This window comes from Ascaphus truei, chromosome 3 (assembly GCF_040206685.1).
Source record: "Ascaphus truei isolate aAscTru1 chromosome 3, aAscTru1.hap1, whole genome shotgun sequence".
Classification (NCBI taxonomy): domain Eukaryota; kingdom Metazoa; phylum Chordata; class Amphibia; order Anura; family Ascaphidae; genus Ascaphus; species Ascaphus truei.
The window spans coordinates 163,918,590-163,943,110 of NC_134485.1; positions in this window are offsets into that span (position 1 = coordinate 163,918,590).

Genomic DNA, 24,521 nt, shown 5'->3' on the forward strand with positions numbered 1-24,521 from the left:
TGCTTGTGTTAAAAGAAAAAGCCTGCAGTAGGTCTTTTAACAACTGTGGCATTTACAATATAAGAAAAAATCCTGAAATCCTGAACAAAAGATTTCCTTTTAAAATAGACAAATAATTTTGAACTCTTTGCAAAGTGCTGAGCACACGGCTAGCATTAACTTTAAAAGACACTCTGACTTTAAAAAGAAAAAAATAATAATTTTCAAAGCGCCTTTTTTTTTTTTTTTTTTTTCTTTCTGGGAAAACAGCCAGAAATTCCACAGTACAGATAACGGGTTTCGCTGTCTAATTCATATTAACTGCTGGATTAATCCTCACGCAGGGGATTCTAACATTAGTTTAATGTTAAATATGAAGCTTTCCACGCTGTCCTAAAACTGCATTTTGTATGGTCTTTCAAAGATTAAATAACGGGAATATTTTAAATTACTTATAAACACCAAGTCTATGCCAACAAGAGCATGCAACATTCTTTCACTCATTCCCCTGAATGCCTTCTGAAAGAAATCTCATACTCCTGCAAACTTCCATCAATACAATTGCTATCCCGTTTTAACTATGTCCTTTCTTAAACTAAACAAAATATCTTCAAACATGCAACAGTTATACCATGACTAAATAAACAGCAAGCTTGACCCTACCTGTCTTGTATGGCTTCTACACTGCTTATTTAACGGAGGCAATTCTCGCTAAAATAACTGATCTCCATGCTGCTAAAGACAGATATTATCACACTCCGCTCACACCACGGACACCCTCCTTTTGAAGCGCTATGTACATTGATGGCGTTATATACATATATAATACAATATATTAATTCACACAGTACTTGTGAGTTCTTACCATCATTTTAAACAAAAACAACCCAGACATATCTTAATCCTGTAGAAATAAAATTGAAATGTGTTATCTTACTGCTTTACGGAAAAGAAGACAGTTCTACATTACCTTTTTACTCATGAATAAACTGCTTAAGCACAGCTAGTTAATTTTAATGTGAATGCTTCGCATTCTTTAAACTGTAAGAGAGAGGCTGTGCCCCTCCTTTTATTAAGATAGAAATACCGCAAACGAAAAGAAATGTGTCCGGTTTAAAAAGTATCCGCCTGGCCAGGACGAATAAACCTTTCAAACTATAACCAGGGACCGAGCTGAATATACTCCCCTTCCGTTGTGAGGTATTTCTCCCTTATTCGGTGTACACCTTTTTAAAACCTTTTAAAATTTAGATTTCATCATGAGCAACTAATATTCATATTTTTTGTACAGATGATAATCAGCATAACCACAGAGTATCTTTCACACAAGAAATCATTCAGGAAAAAATTCATCAGGGTTACAAACAAACTCGGTAGCAGTGGTTTTTTTTTTTTTTACAGAGACTTTCACTCTGAGCCCCCACGGGCAAAGCAGCACTTCCCTGCTTCTGACTGATAGTGGCACACACTCTGCCAATGACCAAAACCACCACAATTAAAACAGACACCATTATTCTGAGCTATTATTCCTGATTGATTTCTGAGACCAGCATAAACCATTAGTAGCTTATAGACAAACAGCTTAATTATGACAAATAATTGCAACATTTATACTTACACAATATACAATGGTCGTTCAGCTAGATCAGAGATAACAGTCCAGTCGTGCACAGAATTTACTGGACTCTAACCAAAAATTCTGTTTAAAAGGGCCTATCCCAATTCTTCAGTCACAATTTAGGTCTATTAAATTCCCAGAGGGGGTGAAGCATCATATATAAAAATTTACATATATACTCACAACCTCTGTGAACTTCCCACTTCTAGACGCCAAAACTGAGAGGAACCTTTCCCCTGCCAGGTACACTGAAGCCTTGTGACTGGATACTACACCATCTGCACCCGTTTGCAGCAGACTCCCCCGGAGAAGTTTTTCACGCCCTGCAACTGTTATCTCCGGTCTTCGGTGAACTTTTCAGGCCTGGGAGACGAACAAAATGAAACGTAACGCACGCCAGGTTTCAAATCCTTTGTCTCAATTTATTACTCATAGGGTAATGGTTTTTATACAGAAAGAAAAAAGATATTAGTTAGAGGCGTAACATAGGCGTATCATAGGCGTGACATAGGCGTATACTAGGTGTGTCTTGGGCGTAGCTTTAATTAGAGGCGTGATTTAGGGGCAGGACATATTAGTGGCGTGACTTTTGAGACGTGTCCCTTTTCAATACAAGCAATGTTCTGAATACATAGCTTATTCATTGTCTGTTATCAAAAGAGACCTTGAGTCTTAGCAACTTTATTTCACTACCTTGCTTCTTGCAGAGAACCATTCTATTATATTCTACTAAAACACCAGGAAATTGACCTCACAAAAGTATCTAGTAATATCCTGGCCAGGGAGAATGAAATGCAATTTAGCAGAGAAACTGAGTGCATTTATGAATTATATTTCAGCAAAAAGGCTGACTACAGAATCTTAACTAGTTATGACCATACAAAATGGAAGCTTAACATGAGTGCAGACTCTGGCCTGACATACTGGTCCTAACACCCTGTATGTCAGCTAGATCTTAAAGGAAAACGCCAAACAGGGAAACCGAAGCTTGTTTCTCTGATGACGTATCGGCTGGAAGAGCCAATAATAGCCCTCGCATATATTCTCTTGCTAAAGGCCCTCGGAATATGTTAACCTATTTGCTGCTGGAATTATATATAGGACGATACTACATGGGGAAGTCAGGAACTTGGTATTTTACAAAAACACACAGAGTATAGGAATTGTGCAAGGAATCAAACATGTATAGATTCCATTAGAAATTTGAAAAGATTACAAAAGACAATAAAAATACAAAAAATATATACAAGCACTGTCTCTAATAGACTGTAAACACATAAAAACCACTTCCACTTGAAGTGACTTGAGAATATTAAAACAACCAAGTGCTGTAACACTGTTGTCTTCAAAGTCTAATGCTGTTCAACCTACATCAGTACACAGTCTGCGTGTGCGCGTGCAGTAATTTTAAATTTGCATATTTATACATGCATGTATGTCTCATTTGAACATTGTTGAAACGCATAGGCGTGTACTGTAACAGTATCACATTTTGGCGTATTTAGCGCTCTTCTCTCACTCGCCCCCGCACACACACACACACAGTATAATGTACTGCACTGCAGTATTTCAACTTCTTATCTACAGTACACCTCTCCCACGCCATTCCTTTGAACGGATGGCTTTCTGGTTTCAATCACATTCCTGTCATCACATTCCTGCATGTATATCGTTCAGTTTTGATTTACTGTATTCTTCTGTGTTGATTATTAATGCTCATTGGGGGAAAAAAAGTTCAAGAGTGAACAAAAAAAAAAAAATATTTTAATTTTCCTATTGTTGGCTTTGAGTCACCTCTCTGCGCCTGCGTGTAAGCCTCTTTGGGAAGGGAGCTGTAGTTGATTATTACTGCGCATGCGTGAATTGCTTGCGACGTTCAAGAGTGACCAAAAAATATTTTTTTTTCTCGTCATTTTTTATTATTATTTTCTCAACATGAATGAACATGTTCCTGCCTCAACCATCTTGACATTACGATATTCAATCTGTGCTGTAGCTTTTGACTGCGACACTATGCATTTGACTGCACGATTGATTTGTGTGATTTTTATGTATTTGGGGGTGTGGGGATCAAATTATTATGATGACCTGCCTGTTGAAAATATGTCATGTCTTTGAACTACAGTACAGCTAATCCTTCATGCAGCTTTATCCCCCTCCCCCTCGCACACACACACAAGGCTCGCTCAAGGATTTGAACCTCTTATCGATACCTCTACAAAACCATTCATTAATTTTCCTATTGTTATCTTTGAGTCACCTCTCTGTAATCCTCTTTGGAAAGGGAGCTAGCTGATGATTACTGCACATGACTCACCCATCCACCCCCCAACCCTTTGAGGCTTTGTTTACGGTAACGCTTGTGATAATCCCTTCTCGAATTTGATATGTAAATCTGATTTGCACAGCACTGTGAAATTGAGAGTTAAAAAAAACATAATCTGATTCATGTTTTTGATGCAGTAAGTTACCAATTTTTGTCATTCTTTCTTTTTCTTTGGTGTAGGGGGGGTGGGTGTCAATGATTATGATTATCTTGAATGTAAAGAAATATTTATTTTATTTTATCAGGAACAAAAAATACATATACAAATAATCATGAATAATACAAAATGCAGTCTTTATTCAGTTCTTCTGTCAGTTGAAAATTGAGGGCCGGTGGATAATAATGAATAATGCACATTGATAATAATATTCATTAATAATATATAATATATAATAATATATATAATAATATAACATTTTCCATCTTTATCTTCTTCCTCATTCTGTGTAGTTCATTGAGAGAGGGGAGGTTTTGTGTAAATCATGACTGCACTTTAGATACACTTTACTGTAAACACAGTTCACACAATGTACACATGATACCCCCCCCCCTCTTTCCATCCTTTTTTTCTCTGAAAAGATAAGAAAATAAAAAATTAGTGCAGTTAGGTGCATATTATGGCATTGTATACTGTATAGCTACTCCATATTGGACTACAGTATGCAGTAAAAAATCTGGTGCTACACACCAATACCCTCCAATAACACCAGGATCAATATGAAAAAAACACGGATCGATACATAACTTTTTCCTTATTGCACGCTTCCACACATGAGCATCTGGTGAAAATTTGTAAAAATCATAGTTTTCGATAAAATACTGATAAATTTGACCAACTGTTGCCATCTTATCATCTGGTGCATTAATCGCGGCCCATATTAAATAAGCGTATGTTATATCGGGTTTTTGGTACACGGACTGCAGCGGTGCACTCATATCGGAACTCTCAGGACAATAGAACACCAGACACTGCTCATTTAGTTTTTAATATGAAAAGCCTAAATTGATACATTATTGTAACTTCTTCAGTACCAAGGTCAATTTACAATAGACCACTGTGGTATTTTTTTAAACACCTGCAAGTCGACACATTACTGAAGCGCATGCGCATTACAATTCATGAATATCTGCCACCTGGCGGATACGCGAAGAATTGCAACCAATTAAATCCGAACCATTATCAATAAACACATAAATAAACACATCAACCGCGGGTGACGACCGGCATGAATGCAACATGAATGCGGCATGAACGTGGTGAAGTGCGTGTCATTCGGAAAAAATACTCGAAAAAATTCGGAGATGTCGGAGAATAAAAGGGGCCGCGGCTGTATGTGCCAATACATTTTTGTACCTAGAGATTTTATTGCAATCTTTGGTCAAACGTTCTTTCCAAGGTAGCTGCACTGCCATCCATGACTCCTTGCATATTAATACGGGATAATATTCAGGAATGCCTAGTGGAAAACAAAATTAATAGTCTTACTGTAGGATAGATCATGCCAAACTGACCATTTGTTTCTTTGAGGAGGTAAGTAGGAATTTAGACCAGGGTAATGCAGTTGGTCTACTTAGATTTTGCAAAGGCTTTTGATACGGTTCCATACAAGATGTTGGTGTACAAAATAAAGCAAATTGGACCTGTATGCATCTGGATTGAAAACTGGTTGAAGGATATACAACAGAGGGTTGTCATAAATGGAACTTTTTCAGGTTGGACTAAGGTTGTGAGTGGAGTACCTCAGGGTTTGGTACTGGGACCACTGCTTTTTAACTTGTTTATTAATGACCTTGAGGTTGGCATTGAGAGCAAAGTCTCCACTTTGCTGATGATACTAAATTGTGTAAGGTAGTAGAATCAGAGCATGATGTAATTTATCTCTAGAAGGACTTGGAGAGACTGGAAACTTGGGCAGGTAAATAGCAGATGAGTTCTAATACAGATAAATGTAAGGTTATGCATTTGGGAAGCAAGAATAAACAGGTGACTTACCAATTAAATGGGGATACATTGGGGGAATCCTTGATGGAGAAGGATTTAGGAGTGCTTGTAGACTGCAGGCTTAGCAATAGTGCCCAAAGTCATGAAGTAGCTGCAAAGGCAAACAAGATCTTATCTGGCATCACACGGGCAATGGATGGAAGGGAAGTAAACATAATTATGCCCCTTTACAAAGCATTAGTAAGACCACACCTTGAATATGGACTACAATTTTGGGCATCACTCCATAGAAAAGACATTATGGAACTAGAGAGAGTGCAGAGAAGAGCCATCAAATTAATAAAGGGGATGGACAATCTAACTTATGAGGAGAGGCTAGCTACATTAGATTTGTTTACATTAGAAAAGAGGAATCTAAGAGGGGATATAACTATATACAAATATATTTGGGGACAGTACAGGGAGCTTTCAAAAGAACTATTAATCCCACAGGCAGTAAAAAGGACTCACGGGCATCCCTTAAATTTGGAGGAAAGGAGATTTCACCAGCAACAAAGGAAAGGGTTCTTTACAGTAAGGGCAGTTAAAATGTGGAATTCATTACCCATGGAGATTGTGATGGCAGATACAATAGATTTGTTCAAAAAAAGGTTGGACATCTTTTTAGAAAGGAAAGGTTTACAGGGATATACCAAACAAGTAAACACGGGAAGAATGTTGATCCAGGGAATAATCCGATTGCCAATTCTTGGAGTCAGGAAGGAATTTATTTTTTCCTTTATGAGATATCATTTGATGATATATCACTAGGGTTTTTTGTTTGCCTTCTTCTGGATCAATAAGGAAGTTTAGATATAGGATAAAGTATTGTCTAAATTTAGCATAGGTTGAACTTGGTGGACGTATGTCTTTTTTCAACGTCATTGTAACAGGGGACTTATCCCTGTTCAGAAATGTGCCTCTAATCCAGCAGTGTGGTGGTTTACTGCTGGTAGACAATTAACCAACACCACCTGGCTGATTACAGGTTTCAGAAAAGCCTGCCTCTGAGACAGCAAGGGAGATTTTTCCTGAGCTCACATGTGAGTTGAGCTGACCCAGGAAACAGATGTCTTGAGCAGCAGAGGCTGCACGCTGCCAGTAAGACACAGGGGACAATACTTCTAAACCTGGATCCTGACATTACCTTAACACACAGGGGTGCGGACACCAGGAGAACAGAGAAGCCTTCCCCTACAGCTACCAGAAAGACAGATAAGACTACTTTCTAAGACTGTTGTATATCTGCACATATCAAAATATATTTATACAGACAAAAAAAGACTGCGCCCTTCAGGTGCTATAATCTACACTACCGACACACTTTATTGAAGTGTGGTCAGTACCGCAAGCCGGGAAATCTCCCGGCTTGCTAGTGGCCGCCCCTCGGCGTGCCGCGCGTCATAGACGCGCGGTCACGCGTCATCGGGAGAGTGCGCCCCCTGCACGCGTGTCCAGGGGCTCCCCGAGGGAGCCCTGGTGTCCCGCGATCGCGGGACAGCGGCAGGGGGTTCCGGGGGACCCGGCGGACCCGGCAGCGGTAGGGAGAGCGCCCCGATCGGAGGGCGCTCTTCCGCTGCTTCGGCGTGCGCCCGTCACACTCGGGCGCGCGCCAGGCTACTGCTGCGGCACAGAACGGGCAAATGCTCGAATAAACTGTGCCGCAGCAGTAACACTTGATATCTAAATGATTAAGTGACTTCTCTAATGTCAGCAATATAAAAGTAGCAGAAAGATGTATGTTATCCTGTGATAACTAAATACATACACACTAATAACTTTAAAAATACACAAAAATGTATTACATATATGCAATTAAATAGCTAAATATTGTAAGATACTGACTACCATGCTAAACCAAATGAGAGAAAAATTATGAAATAATTGTGTTGCGACCAAAAAATACCAATAAAAATAAAAATAAAAAAAGGTTCCATGGATTAGGATCTGGTTGCTCTCTGCAAGGAACCAACGACCTCCCAGTAATCTGTGAACAACAAGAAAAGAAAGCGCTCGATCCTAGTGCACCATGAAAAAATACACTTTTAATAAAAAATGGTAGGTCCAACAAATTTGAACTCACAAACAAATAAAAGGTAAAAGCATGTAATGAGTATACTCATTCGCCAACCGCACGATGATGTCGCTCCGCTTGCATGCCACTCTCTCCTTCTGTGAAGTCCCAGCTTCTCTGAGCCGCCGTCCAGCAGAGGTACAGGAACTGTACAACCTCTCCCGGTATGACCCGGAAGTTCACCACTCTCACAGCAGCATCCGGATGGGAGGTAATGTAAATATGACCCCGCAGAGGCGGATGTGTGCACCAGCAGCAGACAAAATGTCCTTACAGCGTCCGTGAGGTATCGGCAGTAAACGATAAGTATAAACAATCTCAGTAGCTTAAAAACTCTTCCCTACGCGTTTCATCACTCTCACGGTGATTTCATCAGGGGATATATGACGGAAGTACGTCATAGCTATTTATACGGGTGTATGTTAATCAAACCATCTCCTGGCTGATCACTATAAAGTAAAAACACATGAATGTAATCAATTGGTAATGCAATAAATTGCAAGAAGACGACCAATAACCTAACAATTTGCAACAGTTTAACACTCCATGAGTTATAATTATATATAAAAAATACAATTGAAGTGATGCAAAAAATAAATAAAGTGATGCAAGAAATAATTTGTTAGCTCTTGGATGACATATAATGATTGCATTCATTCCTGCCTGTATCGGGTTAATACCTGATTTAATTAAATCATGGGTGGATATTCAATTCATGATATCCCTAATTGGTGGTTACTCCTATAATTTATGTAAAAACCCATTTGTATTCTGGATGTTAATTATCTGTTACAGACAGGAATGATAGCTGCCTATATATTAACAACCACATGGAAACAATGAATAGCAATGGTGAAAAATATAATCATTAACACATTCAGACAGGTAGGGGCTTTAGAGAGATGTGAATTACTGCAGAAAACCAAATTAAAAGTAGAGAATAACAAGACAATGGTGAGTAAGATAGAAAATAAATTTGATGTACCATCTTTTATCACCCAGTATAATAACTCATTCTCCAGAATAAAATATACATTAAATTCCCATTGGAACATATTGAGAAATGCTACAATGCTGGACGGCAGCTCAGAGAAGCTGGGACTTCACAGAAGGAGAGAGTGGCGTGCAAGCGGAGCGACATCATCGTGCGGTTGGCGAATGAGTATACTCATTACATGCTTTTACATTTTATTCGTTTGTGAGTTCAAATTTGTTGGACCTACCATTTTTTATTAAAAGTGTGGTTTTTCATGGTGCACTAGGATCGGGCGCTTTCTTTTCTTGTTGTTCACAGATATCAAAATATATGTTTGGGTTGGGAAACATGCTAATCAAAAGGGACTTGTGGACTGCATATGTTTAACTAGAAATACTCCTAAGTGGAACAGAAGCTTTGTTTGACCCCTTATTTGCATACGTTGATGATTTTCTTGTGTTAAAGAAGCAGGCGCAATAAAAGCCTTATTTAATTTCACCTTAAAACCAGTCTCTATTGCGTACCTCTGCACACATCTCTTACATATGGTGTCAGAAGTTGGGATGAGAGGTGGCCCTTGAAGTTCAAAGGGGCCCCGGAGACTGCCTGTGAAAAATGTTGTGCTTTTGCCTGCATAGTTCCTGTAAACGATCTGAGCAACAAAACCAAAGAAACACAACCAGGCAGCAAAACTGCACTGCCTGTGAAAAATGTTGTGCTTATTTACCTGCATATAGTTCCTGCAAACAGCCTGAGCAACAAAGCAAAGAATCACATGCAGCAGGGACCAGAATTAAAGGGATACACATCCAGGCAGGAAATCTACACTGCACTGAAGAAAACCACAGATGCACTCTTTTCTCCAATCCGAAGAGGAGAGAGAGACTGCTGAAGCAGGTAAACCTTACTTGCCTATCACAATAATGTGTAATATGGTTGTTGAAAAGGGGGCTTCGCCTTCCAGTCGTAGTCAGGGTTCAAGAAGTGAGTTAGCGCTCCAGAAGAGCTAGGCTTTGTTTATTGTTTTCTTTTAAAAAAAATTTGCGCTGAAGCAGTGAACACAGACGGTGACCCACAAGCGGTACTGATTCTGGAAGTAAAGGCTGTCACATCGCAAAGGACTACCAGCTGTGAATGAAGTATATGCAGAAAAGTGTGAAAATTGATGCAAGACTGTGCTGAAGCAGGGAAACTTTTACAGACGGTGACCAACACAAGGTACTGATTCTGGGAATTTAAAATGGCTGCCCAGCTGAAGTCAAATACAGACTCTGCAAAAATGGGGAAGAAAATGTGTTCCTGGTGTAAAGAACCCCACCACACGGAGCAGTGTCCCTTCAGGCCTTATTCAGACAATGAGAGTGAATGCATGCACAGCACTGCTAATATTGTAAAACTTACCCAAGGGATGAAAAATTCTACAGAGATGCCTGTGAGAGCTGCGACCTCTACAAGCAAAATATGCCCACCTGTAGGACTACCACAATTTGGGGTTCTAGCAAATACAGTGATAACAGTAGCAATAGCGCCTCCTGAAGTCGGGAAGAAAAATACACCTGATAGCCCCAAAATGGAGGACAAGATGCGGCGTTCCTGTAATGAACACTACCTCTCGGAAGAGTGGCCCTTCCAGTCCGATAAGGAGGAAGACATCTCTTACGGGGAACCCGAACCGAATCACACCAACAAAACACCCCAAGAATGGTGGGGGTGCCTGAACTCGGTACGAACTGAAAAGACCGCTCTTCATGATGACGAATGTGATCGGCAGGAGGAAGAGCGGGAACAGCAGATCGCTGAATATTTACGCCAGCTAACGCAACTGCAAGGAAAACATGGTGGATACAGTGAAGCTGCTGAAGTTTCAAATAAAGAAGGAGACCCCAGTATCCTGATGGAACGGAGTCATCCAAAACAAAAAGGCGGAAAAAGTAAAGCAGTTCTTCACTTACCGTGGAAGGAACAGACACGTCCGCAGAACCCGCGGAGAAAAAGGGGGACCGAGATGCCCTGCAGCCTAGAGAAAATAGAGGATTCGTCATGCGGATGACAGAATATTCAGAGGGCCCAAGGCAGAAGTCGTGTAACCCAAAGAAGTGTCTGTCCGGTGCCAACAGTGAGGAACCCTTAACTAACCATCCCAGGGAAGCGGAGCCGGAACCAGTGAGTGACTATCCCTTGACCAGCCCTGAAGATGCCCTGAAAAATGCCAGGCATAACTGTAATCTGTTCCATGAAAAATTGAAAATAGAGAGAGAAGATAATGCTGAGCTACAGAAGACGGTGCTCGCAATTTACTCGGCGGCCAAGACTGAGCTAGCCACTGCAAACACTACTAATGCCACCATGGTGGAAAAGCAGAGTCAATCCAATAGAATGATTGCTAATCTGAAGCAGAAGTATGAGGAGGCACTGAAGTAGATTGCAGTCTTTCCGCAGGAGGTTCGCAAGTGCCATAAAGAGGTGGAAGTCTCTCAAAATGAGGTTCACACTCTCAGCATAGAACTGAATGCCTCACACCAAGAAGTTCGCAAGTGCCATAGAGAGGTGGAAGTCTCTCAAAATGAGGTTCACACCCTCTGCATAGAATTGAATGCCACACACCAGGAGGTCAACAGTGTCCGGACAGAGGTGGACATATCCCAGAACGAGATTCACACTCTCCACACAGCACTGGATGCCTCACACCAAAAGATCAGCAGTTGCCGCACAGAACTGGAAGTCTCTAAAAAGGAACTTCACTGTCTCACTAAGGAATTGGACATCTCTCAAAAAACTATCCTCAGTCTTAATATGGATCTTAAAGTCTCTCAGAAGGAGCTTCAGACCCTCAACCTAGAGATGGAAGTCTCACGCCAGGAGACCAGGACTCTCAAAGCCGAAGTGCGTAAATGAAATGGGGACTACATGGAGGCCCTGAATATTACAGAGGCTGCAAAAAGAGACAATTTAAGACTAAAAGAAGAAAATTCTGATTTGACAGACCACGTCAATGAAAAGAATGAAAAGCTGCACGAGCTTGAAAAAATAAAGAAACTTTTGGAGGATGAAAAGTTTGAAGCAGAGCACAGACTGCAGAACCAACTGCAAGGTCTGCATACACACCTCCAGAATACTCAGTGTGTCCTCGCAAAGCAGCATGATAAATTAAAGGCTACCCTGACCATCACCAAAGCATCGCTAGAGGCTAAGCTTAGAGGCCAGGTGACTCAGTACAAGAGGGACCGCAAAAAGGTCCAGAAACTGAGACGAGTATCTGCGGCCCAAGCGAAGAAGTTCACAGTGCTTCACAAAATAATGAATGATAGGTGGAAGCAAGCACAGAGAAAGCACAGGGAAGAAATAAAGACCCTAAAGGAGAATGGTAGGAAACACTCAAGAAACAGAGTGAGACTCTGCAGACCAGTAACTTACAGATGCCTCCAATACGGGAAAAGGTACTGGCTCTGCCCAAGCATCGGTATCCCACAGTAACTAATGCCGTGAGGACAAGGGTACAGTGAGAGCTGGGGACACCACTCACCTTCAAAACAAGATGATGAAGTTTGAGCCACCTAAGAAAGCACTAGCCAAATCTGCGACCGCACAAAAGGCAACAAACAGAGGTAGGAGTGCAGAATCAAAGCCAGAAGAATCCTTAGCTGAGGAAGCTGAAAAGATAGGACATTCTCTGGAAATGGAGCTGGAATCACAGCTCAATCCCAAAGAAGCTGAACTGGCGACTACATTGAATGGGAAAAGTGCAGGAAGACAGCTTCAAGAACTGAGGGCTCAGGTGGCTGTACTTGGGCACTCTTGTGATATCATGAAATGGACATTTGGTGCTAAAGTGGAAAGATGGCGAGAGAAAGCGATTTGCATAAACGCTCTGCGACTGTCACCATACAGTCTGCCTACAAAAAGAGGAGCGCCCGACACAGGGGTAAGCTCATGACCACGTGGTCAGTAGAAAGACTGGACATGGAAAAAGTTGTCCTTGAGCGACTGAGGACTGCTGATCTCAAGCACCTTCTGGAGGAGACACTACTAAACTGGAGGAAGGGCTCCAATCCCAGCGGGACTGAGGGATCTCCTCCTCCATCCACTCTCATTCAAGTCACTGAGATATCTCGAATGAGAGTGGAAGGATGGGCTTTGGCCGTGGCAAGCCCAAGCTTCCCACAAACAGGGGAGGTATGTAACAGGGGACCTATCCCTGTTCAGAAATGTGCCTCTAATCCAGCAGTGTGGTGGTTTACTGCTGGTAGACAATTAACCAACACCACCAGGCTGATTACAGGTGTCAGAAAAGCCTGCCTCTGAGACAGGAAGGGAGATTCTTCCTGAGCTCACATGTGAGTTGAGCTGACCCAGGAAACATTTGTCTTGAGCGGCAGAGACTGCACGCTGCCAGTAAGACACAGGGGACAATACTTCTAAACCTGGATCCTGACATTACCTTAGCACACAAGGGTGCGGACACCAGGAGAACAGAGAAGCCTTCCCCTACAGCTACCAGAAAGACAGATAAGACTTTACTTTCTAAGACTGTTGTATATCTGCACATATCAAAATATATGTTTGGGTTGGGAAACATGCTAATCTAAAGGGACTTGTGGACTGCATATATTTAACTAGAAATACTCCCAAGTGGAACAGAAGCTTTGTTTGACCCCTTATTTGCATACGTTGATGATTTTCTTGTGTTAAAGAAGCAGGCGCAATAAAAGCCTTATTTAATTTCACCTTAAAACCAGTCTCTATTGCGTACCTCTGCACACGTCTTTTACATATGGTGTCAGAAGCTGGGATGAGAGGTGGCCCTTGAAGTTCAAAGGGGCCCCGGAGACTGCCTGTGAAAAATGTTGTGCTTTTGCCTGCATAGTTCCTGTAAATGAAAGCCTTATTTATTTTCACCTTAAAATCAGTCTCTATTGCGTACCTCTGCACACATCTCTTACAGTCATCTACTATGTAACTATGTAGCATGACCCTCTGACCCTCTGTCCTCCAATGACTGCCAGGTAACCCAACACTGGCTGTGCCCCAAACAATAAATATCCTTGCCCAAAAACCCCTAGAATGGTATGGTGCCACCCACTCCAGGAACACCAATGAGCCTACCCAAGGTGCATGCTTATCTACTAAACCCACCCTTTACCAAGGACCACACAATCCTCAAAAGAGCTGTTATGCCAGATGCAAATAACAGGTGGTTTAGGGGGAGGGAGGGGTGGTGATGGAGCTTGTGCCATCTCAGAGGCCGCAGACCTCCCAAGATATACACCGACCTAAAAACCATTAACAAAAAGAAAAAAATGTGAGCTTACAATCAGCCAAGAGAGCTATTAAACAGGAGGTTTAAATTTAAAAAGGTACAGTACCAAACATATAACATATAGATGGAGCAGCTAAGATGAAAGGGAAAGGTAACAATACAGTGATTGGTCAAATGAAGTATGGTGTTGCAGTGTAGAGGAACTACTGTAGGTCAGTGGAGACAGAGAGAGCCTTGGAGTGCGGAAGCAAGAATGTAGTTGCGATGCAAGGGTATATGTATATATGTGTGTGTGTGTGTGTATGTGTAGCCTAGCTGGTCTAGACTGCCTCTATGCCTCCTGTCATAGAAGAAGCAACAGTAAAGCCCAATGCTACATTCAATATGACAAAAATACACATTAAAATACTTATATATTCTCTTGAAAAAGGGTCATTTAGTTGAACCCTTTGGCCAAAGCATTAAGCCTGGAGCCACGACAAGGCAGACACAGTTCGCAGGTCCTAATTAGGGGATGAAAATCCGCCATTGCAGGTTCAGGCATATGTACTGAATTTGGATCACTAAATATGTGATCTATATTGATGTTTTTTCGTGACCTTGAATGAAATAATGTACTCATTATGAAAAATATAATAAGGTGAATATAACGTGTAATAGTCTTATACAAATAAGTGTGTATAGCTGCTAACACCTAGTAGTGGAAAATGACATAAAGCAAAGAAAGTGCGGTGCAAAAAAGCGCTAATACTAATAAATCACTGTTGTAGTGTGTGAATACAATTATAATAAAAATCACTAAATTACTTCAAACTTGAGGCAAGGCTGCCTGGCAATAGATCAAAACCACAAAGGTCAAGGATAACACAGAAAACAATACGAACCGGCGCCTTATATTGGACTTTCTAAGATCATATGCATGGACTTATAAGGCGCCGGTTTGTATTGTTTTCTGTGTTATCCTTGACCTTTGTGTTTAGATCTGTTGCCAGGCAGCCTTGCCTCAAGTTTGAGGTAATGTAGTACTTTTTATTATAATTGTATTCACACACTACACCAGTGATTTAGTAGTATTAGTGCTTTTTTGCACCGCGCTTTCTTTGTATTATGTAATTTTCCACTACTAGGTGTTAGAAGCTATACACACTTATTTGTATAAGACTATTACACGTTATCTTCACCTTATTATATTTGTCACAACGAGTACATTATTTCATTCAAGGTCATGAAGAAACTTCAATATAGATCACATATTTAGTGATCCAAATTCAGTACATATGCCTGAACCTGCAATGGCGGATTTTCATCCCCTAATTTCTCAATTAGAGAAACTACTTGTGACTGAAAGTAGGCAATGGTGGGAGGCAACCACTTTGAGCAAGTACCTAGAGAACCATCGCATACCAAGGGGTCTCAGGATTCTGAAAGTTCCAACAATAGACACATAATGATATATTCATGCAGGAATGGAATAAGATCTTGGATCAGTGTTCATTTGCATTAATGAAGTTATTGATATACAATCGTAAAAAATCACTGATCCAACTAGATGCTCAAATTACAGATATGAAAATCAAACTTGATCCATTTTTAGATAATAAAGAATTACTTGAATTAGAACCTACCATTAAGAAGAGGCTTGACCAAATTGAATTAGAAATTGTAGGTACTAAGCAGAAGAAGTTCTTTAGGGACAAGAATGATTACGACACGGGTTGTCAAAGGAATTGGAATAAAAAATCTAAGGAGACTGAGGCCAAAAAGGCAGAACATAAATAAGAATACCATCATACAGGAACAAAAGAAACTAAGACAGACAAGGGAAAACTGATTTCCAATGGGGCCAAGAGTGGACAAAAGAGGTCTAGCAATTATATATCTGCACCGATTTTGAAACCCCATGTGGCATTACCTCAACATGATCGGAACCAATATTTACATCAAAAAAATGCGAAAGCCAAAAATTACCTTCCGACCATATCTAATCAAGAGACTGTTGTTATTAACAACCGATATCATGTACTCTCTGAGATAGAGTCTGAAAGTGAGGCTGAAAGTGTCACCTATACACCATTGCCTACTCAGGGAGGTAAGGGCCTCATGCAGTAAGCGCCGATAAGGCTTTTTTCGCCGTTTTTCCGCAACAAATGCCTTTCCGATTCAGTAAGCGCCGAAAAGTGGCAAAAATCGGCAATTTTGGTTCCCGATAAAAACTTATCGGCAGCCAAGTGCCGATAAGCTACTTTTCGGCACTTTTTGAAATCGGCTGAATTCAAGTAGCTGCGATCAGCTTTTCGCTGCTGATCGGCACTCTAGAATTGAGAATTTAACGCCAATTCGTCCCGCCAGCTAAAGTTGGCAAGTTGGTGGAGGAGAAGCATGGGCAAGGTCGACACTTAGAAAAAATCAGGCCTTTTTCCTGGCTGGGATTGATGCCGGGGGTCTCCGGAGCTGATACCCTTTAATATCGGCATGCATCCGAGGCAGGAAAAATGCATTTAAAGGCCACTTCATTACCTTAGCGGCTAACCGCTAAGGCAATGAAGGGGTTAACCAGCCGTGCCAGGTTTATTGTGGGTAGCAGGGGTGGGTGAAGGGAGTATTTGGCCCTTGGTGGTTGTTTAGGGGTTGCGGGGGGGTTGCGGGTGCACATAACCCCTTCACGGTATTAACCGCTACGGTCATGAAGGGGTTAAGCCCTCCCGCTACCCACCCGCAAGCCCTAAACAAATCACCGTTGGGGCTAATACCCTATCGGCCACCCCGGCTACCCACAATTAAAAAAATACACACACAACAGCCCCACACCAAATAAATAAATAAATAAATATATATATACATATATATATATTACTCCAACAACCACTATACCCCCCTAACATACACATATATGCACATCAATGATACTATAGGCCGGCGGGGGCCCTCGGGTGTTACCCGCAGGCCTGCAGTACTAATTCTGTGCCCCCGCCAAATTAATGTCAATACACATACATACTTATAAAGAAATAACCCCCCCTAACACAAATGGATAACAGTGAATGTGTCCATTTTAAATACATAAAGAACAATAAATATATTAAATACATATTACACTCACCCTTGTCCGGCTGCCACGATAAAGGCCATCCTCATCTTCAACACCGTCCATGCCCTCTCCGATGCTGCAAAACTTAAACAAGAATAAAAAGCCAATGTAATGTCCCCTAACCCCTTAATCACCATAGCGGTTATTAACCGCTACAGTTATTAAGGGGTTAAACCCCCCTCACCCACCACTCGGGAGGCCTACATACCCTCCTCCACTACCCCCTACCCCGTGAGGCCTAACCACCCTCACCCAATAACCAGCCGGGAGGCCTACCCACATACCCTTGGGGCCAATACCCCTTCCCCCACCCCCAGTACCCACAATAAAAACAATACACTGCCCCACAATAAACATCATTATATTTATTAAATACAGAACCCACCCCCTGTGCCCCCCCATAAATACATGATTTGTTCTTTTACATACAGGGTTTATACCCCAGGCCCACGTGAGTCCCCGGTGGGCCTGACGGGTCACCTCACAGACCTACAGGTGCCCAGCATCATGTTTCACACAGGGTCTGGAGGCCTGTTGGTGGTTCCCGCCAGGTGCCTGGTCCACCAGGTGGTCTCTGTGGGTTACCGTGGGCCACAATGGGGTCTCAACGGTAGGCCCACGGATGTCTGGGGGGCCCCGGGTCAGGCCCACAGGTGTCTGAAGGGCCTCGGGTGGTTCCCATGGGGGTCTGGGGACCCACGGGTGGTCCCTATGGGTCCGCAGTGCCCCCACAGATGTGGGGCCGCCGGTTCTTCCCCGCAGGTGTCGCCCATGGACCCGGCAGCCTGGTACCCATGAGAAGCCCGAGGATACCGCAGGTGGTCTCCAGAGGTCTCTCGCAGACCAAAAGGAACCAACCCTCTACATTAAATACATCAATCTCGGGGGCGTGGCCACGACGTTGAGGTGAATTGCAGCTTAGTTTCTACGCTCTACTCTCACCGGTGCTAAATAATTGAATAACTTCAATAGCGGCGCAACTTTCACAGCGATTTAGATTACAAAACGTCATTGAACATACGGTGATGGCGACAAACAAGGTAACTCGCAGGAAAACACAACCTGTGTCTACATATTTCAAAAGAGGAGAAGCAGCACATGCAGCACAGGCAGATAAGATGAAGTCCCCTGCAAAGCCTGCATTATCAGATCCAGACACAGATACCCCAGAAACAGAGCCAGGGGATCAGGAGATAGTGAGGCGCAAAGATCTCAAGGTGTTCTGTGCCCAAATGAAGAAGTTTTTTAAAACTGAACTATGGGCCATAAGGAAAGACCTGGACGCATTGGGAGAGCAGACAGATGCGTTAGAAACTAAAGCTGATGAGACTACCACGGAATTGGCACAGACACAGAAAACAGTGGCTACACTTTCGGCACAAGTCAGATCCTTAGAAGATAAAATAGAGGATGCTGAAAACAGGGACAAGAGATGCAATGTATGCCTCAGAGGAGTGCCTGAGTCTGTCTCTGACCCAGAGGATTTCACAAAAAAATGGCTGGAGCATCTATTCCCAGATAAACCAGACAATGAACTGCTCCTGGATAGATGCCACTGTGCATTTAGGGGGCGACCGCAAAGCGGAGACCCCCCGAGGGATATAATTATGATATTCCACCACTACAGGACAAAAGAAGAGGTTTGCAAGATCTCAAGAGACACTAAAAACATGGAATTTGTAAGGATAAAATTCCAGATCTTTCAGGACATCTCCCCGGTCACCCTCGCCAAAAGAAGAACCCTGGCACCACTTACTAAAGTGTTGAGAGACTAAAAGATAAAATACAGATGGCTCTTCCCTTGTGCACTAATGGTGTTGAAAAATGGTGTGGCACATACCTTGAGGAAAGTGGAGGAGGGCGAAGACTTCCTGAGCAGACTAGGCGCAGGTGGAGCGGCTCAGAGATCCCCCCGGTCATCAGGAGAGGAGAGAAGATCGCCCACACCGACATGGAGCAGAGTGGGGGCTAACCGACCTGAAGCGGTAGAAGGAACAGCAGCGAGCCCCAACTGATGTCCTCCCTATGAGAGATGTACCTTGCCGCTTCCAAAGAAGATGATCCAACGACGTAGCTTCTAACCATGCTGCTAACGGTGTTTCTAACTATGCCTTCTCACTATGCTCCTAACTATACAGCTAACTATGCCTTATAAATGCTTCTACTTATGCCTTGTAACTATACCATCTAATTTTGTCTTGTAACTATACCTTGTAATAGTGCCTTCTAACTATGCCTTCTCACTGTGCCTTATATCTATGCTTCTAACTATGCCTCTAACTATGCCTCTAACTATGCCTCTAACTGTGCCTTGTAAATATGCTTCTAAAGATGTATTATAACTATGGGCTCTATGCAGTAAGCGTTGATAAGGGTTTTTTCGCCATTTTATAGGAAAAATTGGGTTTGAGATTCAGTAAGCGCCGATATGTGCTTGATTTTGGCAGGTTTCGTAGCCGATAATTGTGTTATGGCCAGTCTGCTGTCGATAAGCCTGTTTTCGGCACTTATCGCCACTTTTTTAAATCGGCTGTATTCAAGTAGCAAAATCAGCTTATCGGGGCTGATCGGCACTAAGAAATTGAGATGTTATGGCCAATTTCTCCCGCCAACTAAAGTTGGCAAGTTGGAGGGGAGAACAATCGCTAAGGCTGCCGGAACGGCACTTAGAAAAAAAAAATCATCTGCACATCAATGGAGTCAATGGAGCGGGGACGTATAACATTATAGTACTGTTTACGTTCCATTGCTCACAATACAAATGTGATTAGCATTACAGTGTGGGGGGCATTCACTGCATTGTGTCACACCTGACGTGTATTATTTGATAAACATTGTACTTTTAGATGTTTTCATCATTTGCGTGTCACATTACTCATCATGTGATGATGTGTCAAGGGAAAATCCTATACTCAACTCTTAAAGGAGAACCTCACATCATATCACACATTTTACTGAACTGAGCGACAATTGTTTATATGATGTTACACATGTCACACATCTAACACATCCACCGTATATTCATGTTGCTTTACATTACACAATGCTTGTAATGTGTAACGCATCTTTAAACGTTCATGTACATCTTTCTTCTCATGTTTACCTGTACTTTGGGTCCTCCCTTTTTTCATGACGTCACTTATTGGACACTCAATCACATTGCATGTTCACATTGTAACCGTTGCATTACAAGCACTTCAACCTAACTTATACACACATGTACAGTAATTAATCATTGTGACACCTTTCAAACTGATTCTATAGCAACTATCCTCATTACATAAATGTATGCATATGCACACGAGAATTCATTGTTGTGAACATGTGACAATAACATGGCTAATTACACATGTTGCAGCAAACATTTTACACGTCAATCTCAGGCTTTTTGTCTATTTACATGACTGACTGTTGCGTTCAGAAGTGTTACATGCATTGCACATTACACTAATAATTTTCAAACAATGTTTGTACAAAGCTTCACGTTACATCATTGGCAAATATCATGATTGCCTGCTGAATACACAGAACAAATAATTCTTTGTTCAAATGGACACAGCTTGTGAGCAAAGTACTTTAATATGTTAATGTAACACCTTGCTTTTTACTATGTCACCTGACATCATCACATACTTATTTAAAGGACGCCCATTACCTGCTCATTCACAGCTACTCATTTCAAAATGTTGCGATTGTTTAGGAGACGGAGGAACATTCTTTTTCATGACATGCTTGCTGATGAAGAGAATGACATAGGGCAAGGGAGGGACAGAGCCAGGGACAGTGACAGGGACAGGCACGCGGATACGACAGGGACAGGGAGATGGACAGGCCGAGGGACAGGTAGAGGGACAGGAGATCAGAGGAGAAGACAGAGGAGACAAGTTGAGCCTCGTCCGCGTGTGTACAGGGAGAGAACCCTGTTAGATGGGATGAGTGAGGAGGAGATAGTCAGTCGCTATCGTTTGAGTTCAGCAGCAATCTTATCTCTTTATGAAGAGATAAGGGGAGATTTAGATTTTTTGACAGCCAGAGGTCGTGCAGTCCCTGGGCTTGTTAAAATGCTGTGCTCATTACATTATCTTGCTTCCGCGTCATTCCAGACAACTGTGGGCATAGTGGGCGGGGTCTCGCAATCTACATTCTCGCGGGCCTTTACCCAGTTTCTCTATGCACTCAATAGACGCGCTAGGAATTATATTCATTTTCCTACAGAGGCGACAGAGTGGCTGGAAGTCAGGAATGGCTTTTATAATATAGCAGGGATACCATGTGTGCTGGGTGCAATCGATTGCACACATGTTGCTTTGATTGCACCTAGTCAGAGTGAGCATGTTTACCGTAATCGTAAGCACTACCATTCACTGAATGTACAGGTGGTATGTGATGCCACGATGAGGATAATGCATGTGGTACCCAAATTCCCTGGTTCCAGTCACGATTCCTCTATCCTGAGGAACTCTTCAGTCTTCCATGCGTTCGAAGAGGGACATTTTGAACATGGTTGGCTGCTGGGTGAGTACAGATTTGGATGTTGTAACACAAAACACATTTTTCTTTAGGAATGTTTTCATTGTAGAATCTTATCACTAATGTAAGCTTATGTGTGCTCCATTGATTATAGGTGACTCAGGATACGGAATTAGGCCGTGGCTCTTGACTCCGGTGCTAAACCCTCAAACTGAAGCAGAGGAGAGGTACAATGCAGCCCATATCTCTACAAGATCTGTTATAGAGAGGACATTTGGGGCTCTTCTATACAAGCCTCAAAAAGTGTCTGATATTATAATTGCCTGTTGCATTTTGCACAATGTGGCACTCAGACACAATGTACAATCAGACATAGCTGAGCCTTTGGTAGACGAGCATCCCACCCATGTAGCTGCTGAAAATGAACAAACAGCCAGTGGTGGCCAGACACGCCAGAATCTCATAAATTCCTTTTTTTCTTGTAAGTAAAAACATATATGTTCCTAGTACTACTTTTATAGATTAATTATGTTATATTAACAATAATGTTTCTTTATATAACCTTCTGTTAGGACACAGATGAATATGGGTTGCACACCTTTCTTTTCTCTGCTGTGTGCACAAAGGGATGTGGCACCGGTATGTTATTGTTGCACAGGTTATATAATCCCTCTTCCATTGTAAATTAGTTGTGTGTATGTGAATACAACTGGTGTAACAACGCAGTAATATTTTAGCTTTGTGTTGTTCCTTATGCAAACACAATACACATAGTATGGCCATAGTCATTCATTCTTGCAGTATGGTTACATACAATGTTATTGTTGCAGTGTAACATGTACATTCATATGATGTGTACACCAGGCTGGTTTACATTTTGAATGTCATAAAATATACATGGTCTTGCACATTTAACACCAAATACACACTTTGCTGTGTTGCTTACGGTACTGAAGATGGCATGTCAATGTTTGCAATTTATATATTGTTCCATTGCATTATAGGTATATCTCCAGTATGACTGATCATGGTATGTATATTTGCTGACATCTGTCATAAGATGTGCCTACCTCAATATTCGTATAATTATTTGAAGTAAAAATCCAATATTGGTAAACGATAAATGTTACGTACATGTACTTTCTGTATCATGTACATGCATTTAGCTACTAATGAGTTTTAATGTGCATTGTATTATAAAATGATTACTCCCATTTCATCACATTTAATGTACACTGGCGACACACTTTATTCGAGCTCGGCTAGTCCCACGAATTCGGGTATACCCGGGTGTATTGAGGTTTGTGACTGTTTTCTGCCAGAGTGCATTGGGTTATTTTCCAGGCAGGGATTGAAGCATTTTATTCCCGCTGGCTGCAATACTGCACAGTATATATATATATACTGCATTACAATTCATGAATTTATGCCATCTGGTAGACACGCGAAGCATTGCAGCCTATTAAATCCTAATCATTATCATTTAACAGATCAGCCGCCCGTCAGCCAGGCATGAACCCAGGCTGGGAAGGCAAACGCAACGGGGCTTGTCAGAGGTGAGGAGCGGCGCATTCCAGGTATCTGCCAGGTACATACTGGGTATTTGCTCGAATAAAGTGTGTCGGTGCAGTATGTTCCTTTATAATTTCCATTAATGTAATATAGAGGTGTTTGGAGAGAAGGGGATAACTGTAGATATTTTTTTACTTACGGGAGCTCATTAGTCACGGATGCAATTGACTGATCATAACACTCCATGCATGAATGCCTGTAATCACAGCAATGCGTTGTACATCTTATATTTAGCAATGTAGGTGATTATTAATGCTATACATTATTTGTCAACATTAATTAAACATTGTCACATGTGTATGTATAAGTCACACATGTGTGTTGATGTGACCTATATGTAACAAGTGTCAAACTGTAATCAAAACCACAATTGTGTCAAAAATCTTACTGTAATTTTGCATTAATAATTACCCACAATCACAATGTTCTTAATATATTTGGAATGTCATTGACGTCACTTCATCATTATCATGATGATAATTAACAAGTATTCTCAAAATATAAACGTCAATCACATGCACATTAGCATAGGCACATTTTTAAGACAACTGTTTGTGTCTGTATCAATTTGTTTATGATCCATGTATAACACCGACAAATGATAACAGCAAGTTTATAATGGTAGGTTATATCATCATATTGACTGTACTATTTATGTTTAGAAAGTTTAATGAACACAGTAAACTATACTTAGTTTGGTACATGAAATATACACATAAACGTACTTCATTACATGATGTTGATGTAATATTCTTAACATCATGCATTGTAGGGGACCACAACATCTTGTCAATAACATTATTTGCTACAGTCCCAAACCATTTTATCAACATACCCAGTGTTCGACAAATCACCCAAAAATCTACTCGCCCAACCAAAAAATCTACTCGCCACCTAGTCCCGCCCCCAACCCCGCCCTAGTCCCGCCCCCAACCCCGCCCTAGTCCCGCCCCCAACCCTAGTCCCGCCCCCAACCTCGCTTTAAAATAAAAAATATAAATAAAATACATTTAATAAATTCCTAGTCAGAACATCATTCGTTTTTGACATAAATGTATTTATTGTATTACATTATACTACAATTAGTCATTGTTATGTGTGTGTGTGTGTATAAATGTCGGATCTAGAAATAAAAGCCAGATGTGAACCCCTTAACCAGTGTCTGGACGTCCCCGCTTCA